This window comes from Monodelphis domestica, chromosome 1, assembly GCF_027887165.1.
Source record: "Monodelphis domestica isolate mMonDom1 chromosome 1, mMonDom1.pri, whole genome shotgun sequence".
Lineage (NCBI taxonomy): Eukaryota > Metazoa > Chordata > Mammalia > Didelphimorphia > Didelphidae > Monodelphis > Monodelphis domestica.
In genome coordinates, this window is record NC_077227.1 from 705,711,567 (window position 1) to 705,720,575 (window position 9,009).

Here is a 9,009-nt window from a genome sequence, read left to right on the forward strand (position 1 = left end):
TCAAAATTTAAGTGTTCCTACCACTAAGAAACAGTTAAAAGCAATTTTGAGAGCAACAGGGTTCTGTAGACAATGGTTTCCTTGCTATGGGGAAATTACTAAACCCCTTATAGCACTAACAAGGGATTCGGTCCCTGAACCCCTCAACTTAGAACCAGAACACCTGTCAGCTCTATGAGATCTAAAAAAGGTTATCCTGTCTGCCCCCGCTCTAGGCATCCCAGATTACAACAAGCCATTTACTTTGTATGTACATGAGCGAAGAGGAGTAGCTTCAGGTGTTTTAACTCAGACTTTGGGACCTTCTCAGTGCCCAATTGCCTATTATTCTGCCCAACTGGACCCAGTAGCATCAGGAGCACCACCATGTCTTAGAGGAGTAGCTGCTACAGCCTTACTAGTGACAAAAACTGTTGATCTAGTATTGGGATGCCCATTGACAATTATGTGCCCACATGAGGTAGAAGCATTGTTGTTAAGACATAGAACACAGGCATTTTCTGATCAGCGAATTACAAGGTATGAAATAACCTTGTTAAACAATGAAAACATTACCTTGAAGAGCTGTTCAACTCTTAACCCTGCCACCTTGCTTCCAGATTTTTACCAACTTCAGGAGAACCATTACATAGTTGTGAAACACTACTGTTCGTGGCAGAAAAGCTTCGAGATGATCTCTTGGACACTCCCTTAAACAACTCAGATCTGGTCTTATTTACTGATGGTTCTTCTTTTATGAGAGATGGCATATGCTACACTGGAGCTGCTGTAGTCACAGAATTTGCCACTGAGTGGTCAGCTTCGCTGCCCTCTAATATTAGCGCTCAAGGGGCAGAACTCATAGCTCTGAAACCTGCCTGTATAATTGCCAAGGGAAAAAGGCAACAATTTATATGGATTCTGGATATGCTTTTGGCATTTGTCACTCAGTCGGGATGCTATGGCTCCAGAGAGGATTTTTAACCTCAGCTGGAAAATCCATAGCTAATGCAGAAATTATTAATGAAGTTCTTTCTGCTCTGAAACTGCCTGAAGTCCTAGCTGTAGTTCATTGCTCTGCCCATACAGGTGGCTCTGACCCTGTCTCTAGAGGAAATGACAGAGTAGATGCCGCTGCAAAGCTAGCAGCCATAGAAGGACCTGGATTAATTTTAAAATTAACAACCACTGATAATTTAAATTTATCACTTTCCTACAATGAAAAGGAAGTGGAAAAATGGAAACAAAAATTTAAAGCAAAACAGGTTAATGGAGTATGGGTATTGTCTGAAGGGAAACCCCTGCTCCCTAGAAGTTTATATCATCAAATTTGCCAATCTGTTCATAAAAATGGTAACTTTGGTACCCAGGGCATTGTGGACTCTGTTAAGAGAGTATGGATAGCCCCCGGTATAACTACCATAGCCTCTAAAGTGTGTTCAGCCTGCTCTACCTGCCAGGCATATAACCAACACACCTTTCGTGGCAAAGCTTTCGGTGGGCGTCCTCTGGCTTACACACCTTTTGAGCATCTACAGATAGATTTCATAACAATGCCAAAGGCCAGACATTATAAATTTTGTCTAGTCATAGTAGATCAACTGACCAGATGGCCGGAAGCATTTCCTGCGACCCGAGCCACGGCAGCTTTTGTTGCTAAGGTGCTTTTAAAAGAAATTATTCCTCTTTTTGGCCTGCCAGCACATATTGATTCTGATAGAGGAAGTCATTTTACTGATTCTGTCTTAAACCAAATATATTCTTGCTTGGGGATAACTCCCAAATTCCATGTTCCATATCATCCCCAGAGCTCAGACCAAGTTGAAAGGATGAATAAAGAACTTAAAACTATGATTGGAAAATTATGCACTGAGACCCATTTAAAATGGCCTGAAATTCTCCCTCTGGCCCTATTTTATCTTAAAAGCAGGCCTAGAGGAGACTTGCATATTTCACCATTTGAGATGCTTTTTGGACATCTGCCTATACAGGCTAAGCCTTTCTCCCCGGCATATACATCACTATTAGGGGGAGATACTACTATTGCTTCTTATATTCAGGAATTACAGCACAAACTGAGTGAAATCCATGAATCCAGAACTGCGGTAAAAGCCGGACCAATAGACTTTTCACTTCACGACCTGAACCCAGGAGACAAGGTGTATATTAAAAATTTCTAGCGTACTGGAGCAACTCAGCCTTCATGGGAAGGACCATTCCAAATATTGTTAACTACTCCAACATCTATAAAAGTTGGAGAAAAGGACTCTTGGATTCATTGCTCACATGTAAAGAGAGCATTTTCTGCTGAGACTGATTGACTGTATCCCATCACATGCATTGAAGATAATAATCCATTGACAAGTGGATGCTGTTTTTTCAAAAACACACTGAACTCCTGATTTTTTCTTATCTTTCCCTTATTTTTTATTATTGCTTTTCTTTTGAATATTTGATTTTTTTCCCTTTCCTCATTTCTTGTACAAAAGGTACATACAATTAAATTTTTTCCCTCTCTCTCTGCAGTAATATAAGTTTAAATATACATGCCCAAACAGCTTTAGACTGTAGGAACCTGCCATTTATTGATAAAATGTTATGGGACTATGATTAATGTTTGTGTCTGATTCCAGGAAATGGGATAAAAACAAGGAGCACAGACTTTACCTGAATAGTGCCAAAAGAGCACACCGGAAATACTAATGTGGACTCGAGGTTGCGACACTTGACATATGTTAAGTCGTAGGACTTCCTTGTATCTACACTCTTTATGAAGTACTCATACAAGTACAAAAATTTGACTATCATGCTGGCTCCCTATATCCTTGAGAATGAAAAAAGTCAGACCAGGGAATGACTCTTCCCTATCAAAATAAAATTCTAGTTCCTTTCCTTCTTATAATATGACAACTTCCTGTAGTCTTGGCTGCAAGTGGGTAAGTGAAATATTACTGCATTCAGTCCTACAGACTTGTGGGATAGGAATTACTGTAAATTGGACCTTTACAAGGGCCCATTATGAAGTTATTCTTGTTTACTCAACATTTTATACATAGATTTTGGTATTTTGATTCTGATTTTGAATTTTTTTTCTTCCCTTTCTCCCAAAAGTTTAACTTTCTTCCATATTTTTCCCTTTATATATTTTTGTTTTTTTGTTTTGTTATTATTGTTTTTGAATTCTTTTAATAACTGACTCATATACCCCCATAATTCAACAATGCATCCTGAGCTGAACTGGATTTTTTTTAACACCCACTTCAGGGGGGATTGTATTTTAATAAAACTCCAAGATTTTGAAAAGTTTTTTTTTGTTTGAGAAACATCTTCAAGGAAGAAGCTTGCTAACTCCTAAATCCAGAGAATGAACTGTTGCAGAAAGATGCCAGAAAACCTACATTACATCAAGATCCCAGGCAGGAAAGTTACCCAACATTGCATGCTCTGTGGTGTAAATCTTGAAATTTCTCAGACTTGGGAATGTTAAAAATTTTCCCCAATGGGGAATTCTCAATTGGAACAATTCCCTACTGGGAACATTCCCCATTTTGACTGTGAGAACTCACCAGGATCAGAAATGGGAGGACCTCTACTCCACCCATACTTAAGACTGCTTTAGGGGAGAAAACTCCTTGCTAAACAATGAAAGTACTTGGGGTGTGGTTGCTTGAACTGAAGGTCGATTGAATTTATTTTGAATGTACACTCTTCTGCCAAAGGGGACTGCCCCCTAATTGGCTTTTGTCAATGTGCCCAGAAAAACATTGGTTTTACTGTCTCTCTCTATCTCTCCTATTTTTCCCTTATCTCTAACTATTGTAATTTCATAGCTAGTATGTTTACAAGACCCATCGGAGAGGTTAGCCTTCCTTGGGCCTCAGGGGGATTGTAAATTTCAAAACTACTCAACCCTGTTCAAACCATTCTTTAGAGGATGGCTATTTCCTGATCAATAACAATAGAGATACTTGGAATGACAGAATCAGGTCTTGGAAACTACAATCTCCACCCTACTCAGGGTAACAGGATTTAGGAAAGGCTGCAGCAAAGCTCAAGATTTAATTATTTGAGAATATGGCCTTCAACAGACATGTGCAAAGGGGACAGCTCTCTGGGCGGTCCTGGGTGATGCTAGAGCCACCATTGGACAGGTGAGACACAGGAAGTGAGGTAGAGGACAGCTGAGGAGTTCTGGGGACTTCCTGTGGGAAGGAGAGGAGGTTGTTGGAGCCTGGTGCTTGAGGTGGAGGCCCTCAGACTGTTTCTCCATTTTGGTCATGTGAGTGATAGGGACTGATCTCTTTTCTTTGCCTCGGCTATCCAGGGCCTTCGGCCTTTGGCCCAGCCTAAGCAGAGTGGATATTTAAGCCCTATTCCCTTCTCCCGCCCCCCTCCCCTCTCTCCCTCTCTCTCTCAATCTCTCTCTCTTATTCTAGGCCTCTTAATGTCATGGAGGGCGAGAGTTATCTGCTCTAGTTTCTTAAAGGAGACAGTGTAAAAAGAAAAACCTTTTTTTGCTGACCTATACTTCTGCTCTTAAGGAGACATAGTAAACTAAATAAAATCCTTATAACAACACAGGTGACTGAATGAACCGGTGTTGAGAATAAGGATAAGCCAGAAATCCACCTCAGCATCCTCCATCCCAGGCAGGAAAGTTACCCAACATTGCATGCTCTGTGGTGTAAATCTTGAAATTTCTCAGACTTGGGAATGTTAAAAATTTTCCCCAATGGGGAATTCTCAATTGGAACAATTCCCTACTGGGAACATTCCCCATTTTGACTGTGAGAACTCACCAAGATCAGAAATGGGAGGACCTCTACTCCACCTGTACTTGAGACTGCTTTAGGGGAGTGTAGCATCCCAAGCATATTCACATCTATGAAATATAAATGACTGTATGGCTACTGTGACTCCAAGCATAAGGTTATACCAATGAGGTTTGTGAATGTAACCTTGAACTGGCCATGCAGCCCTTGGCTAAGACAAACTCATTAACATGCTCGGACTCAATTCCCCGGGAAAGCGCGGTTTGCAATCTACACACCCAAAGGTGCTCCCTCTACCTTGCCACCCAATCTTGATTGTCTATACTTTGTGATGTGGCTACTAGTGCTTGGGAGTACCGCCCAAGCAGGACAGGATTAAATTCAGAGGCAAACCCATGAACTTCCTCTTGGCTCTTGGCTTTTCTCCCCTTCCATGGAGCTCCACTGGGGTCCTCAATGACTATGTCTCTCTCTCCTCTTGACCTCCTTCCTTGAGGCTGTAACCATCTCGGCCTGCATTTCCTACCTTAATCTCCTCCTCCACCTCGTGTTCCTTTGTACTCATACTCTCCTATCTAAGGGAGTATCATAGGGATTGCCTGCCCTATCCAACCACTGACTTGTCCGTGTCTTTCATTTCCACCCTGGTTCTCGTTTCCTACCTCTCCTCGGGTCCCATCACAAAGGTGAGCCCCTTCCCTTGTGGGACCCTGCTGGTCAGGGAAGTCCATTAAGGAAAACCCCACAGGGAGAAAACTCCTTGCTAAACAATGAAAGTACTTGGACCCATGCTTATGATGAGGCAGGAAGTTCTTTGAGTCATGCCTGTTTTTAGAATTGATACAATGGGATGCTAGGTACCTATAAAGGTTGGGCAACTTGTAAACTTGCCAGGAGCAAAGAGTTGAAAACTTACTTAGAGGTTTTCTCTTGAGGGGATTAGTCGACTCAGTTGTGTTTTCTCTGGTTCAGACTTACTGAGGGGATTAGTCGACCCAGCAGTGTTTTTAGAATGGGTTGTCCTTTGGAAAACGTCTACTGTGATTGGTAGATGTAAGGACTTAGGGAAGGTGACATAGAAGAAAACCCCCTATATAAGAAAAAGCAAAATCTCTTGAAAGAATCCTTTTGGAGAGCTCTTATGAGGATCGCTTGAGGAGATCTCTTGAGAGAGGCTCTGGAGAAGGGAAGCTCTTGGAGGACAATCTCTAAGGAGGTCTCGCTGGAGCTCCTCTGAGGGGACTCTCCCTCTGGAGGCTCTGGAGAGAGGCCCTTTGAAACAGTCTCTGGCTTGAAGGCTCTTTGAGGAGGACTCTGGCTGGAACTCTCTCTGGTGAAGTCAGCTAAGATGGATCTGGCCTGCTGTCACTAGAATCCTTGCTTAGACAGACCTTGTGGTGAGTGATAAAAGACTGACTGACTGATCTCTCTCTCTTAAGACTCAGGTCTAGGCCATGTTGGCTTAAGGCCCTTCATACTTATACTTTTTTTTCTCTCTCTTTGATTACTCATTGTATTATTAATTAAATTCTCTATAAAACCCACTTGTCTTGGGTATATTCATAATTGGGAATATATTTCCCTGGGGACCACCTTATATTTGATTTTAAACAAAACACTGTAGTGAAAACATATTTCCTGTGGTCACAATTTATTCACCCACTCTTATATCTATCATAATATCTATCTTCCACTATTTTACTCACTACAGTTTACAACATCAACCATTTAAATTATAACAGTGGTCTGGTTAGGATAGAGCAAGTGCATCATGGGAGATGTACAGGGAAGCTGGAGGCAAAGTGGCTCTGTTCTACCTTCTGGAGAGGTAGGAGAGGAATATGGAGAAGCTGGGAGACCAAAGCCAAGCACTGGGCAGGCGGCCAAATGTGTAGATTAGTGAGCTCTGATAATCAGGCTGGCAGTAAGCCAGGAGCCAACAGAGAGAGCAGCTGGGAAGAGAGGACTTCAGTGAGATAGACCTTACGAGTCATTTATCAGTTACAAGCGAGGCACTCACAGATGGAGATGGTATCTCTCATCGAGGGCTTTTCTTGGGCTTGGATCACAGCCTCTGGAAGCATCAAATGATTCAGGATGATGGCTCCAGCTGGAGACATCACCTAGTCTGTTTCCTTGCCTTCAGGTTGATCTCCATCTAACCCATCCCAGCCAGATGAGTTTGGGAGAGAGGAACCAGAAACCCATTGACTCCCAGCATCCTTTGTAAGTTACGTGCAACTAGATGGCTCACTGGATAGAGCCAGACCTGGAGTCAGGAAGACTCCATTTCCCAAGTTCCCAAAACTAGGCTCAGACACTAGGTGTGTGACCCTGGGCAAGTCACTTTACCTTCTTTGCCCCAGTTTCCTTATCTATAAAAAGAGCTGGAGCAGTATCTGTGCCAACAAAATCCCAGATGGGGTCACATAGAGTAGAACATGAAAAATGAGTAAATCCTTTGTAAATTACATTGTTAAAAATGATCTTTGGTTCAAGTAGGAATTTCAGGAATTGAGCATTCTAGGGATTCTCGGGGTCTTTTTTAAAAACACTTTTATTATTTAATTTTATTTTTTATTGATGCCTTGTTTTTACATCATCTTAATATCCCAATGTATTCTTCAACATCCTACTGTGAGAACCATCCCTTGGAATAAAGAATAAAAAAAGAAGGAAAATTAGCAAATGCAGGGGGCAGCTGGGTAGCTCAGTGGATTAAGACCCAGGCCTAGAGATGGGAGGTCCTGGGTTCAAATTTGGCATCAGACACTTCCCATCTGTGTGACCCTGGGCAAGTCACTTAACCCCCATTGCCTAGCCCATATCACTCTTCTGCCTTGGAGCCAATACACAGTATTGATTCCAAAAATGGAAGGTGAGGATATTAAAAAAAAAAATTAGCCAATGCACAAGAGTCTATCCCATGTCCATGTCTATTGTCCTTCACATCTTCAAAGAGGGGAGGGAGTGCATTCTATCTCCTCTCTGATGCCAAGCAAGCTTGGTCATTATAACTGCACGGAGTTCAGTTACCTGTCTAAGTATTCAAAAGAGGAAAGACTTTTGCTAAATGTCGATCCAGAAATAGGCCTTTTAATTTTTAACCCTTACTTTCTACCTTTGAATCAGTACTGTGCATTGGCTCCACGGCAGAAGAGTGGTAAGGGCTAGGCAATGGGGGTCAAATGACTTGCCCAGGGTCACACAGCTAGGAAGTGTCTGAGGCTAGGTTTGAACCCAGGACCTCTGGTCTCTAGGCCTGACTCTCAACCCACTCAGCTACCCAGCTGCGCCCCCCCTCCCCCATCCTTTTGTCTTTTGAAAAAATGTTTCTTGCAAGCAATAGATTGTAGGGTTGTTTTTTTTTTTAATCCAACCTACTTTTTCCATTTTATTAATTACTTGATCCATCCACATTTAAAGTTTTGAGTTTGGCTTATATTTCCCTTGTCTGCAATATTGGATTTTTTTCTCTAGTCTTCTCTTCCTCTCATCTCTGATCCCCACCCCCATTGGTTACCCCTTTCCCTTTGGGGTTTTGCGTATTAATTCCTTGCTATTTCTCACTTTTATCTAGTTCTTTCTTTGCCCTTTCCCTTCCCTTCCCTTCGCCCAGTCCCCAAATCACAGGTCAGGGCCTCCAAGCGGTTGTTCTGGGACTGATCTGCATAGTGAGGGCATAGTTGAACTCTATTCCAAGCCCAGCCCTGCCTCCTCCTTTTCCTGTTCCTCCATTCCTCCTGCTGCTGTCCCGCCGGGTCCCAGCCCGTGTGGCCTGCAGCCGGGCAGCTGTAGCCACGCCTGTCACTGCCCAGGAGAGGGGGAAGGGCAGAGGTGGGTCCTCGGGTTGCCCAGTGCAGCCTCAGTGCAGGCACGTGATGGCAGAGGGGGAAGGTGTGCTGACGCAGCTCAGGGTAGACGGTGGCTTGTGAATTTTGGATGGGGGGGGTCCACGCCGGGGGAGTCAAACTCAAACACAAGGGTGGGCCACTGAACTGTATGTGAGGATCCCCACAGGCCACATGCGGGCTTAGAAAACCTTGTACGTCAACAGATTCTGTCTAGGACCCCACTTAGCCAGCATGTATCAATAGCACCTTAATTTTGACAGAGAGCTTTACGATCCATTTTCTCCTAACGAGGAGGCAGGTACTATTATTGCCCCCACTTTACAGAGGAGGCAGAGGTGAAGTGGTTCGCCCAGAGTCCTGGGGTGTGAAGCAGGATTTGAACTCGGGTCTTCCTGACTCCAAGT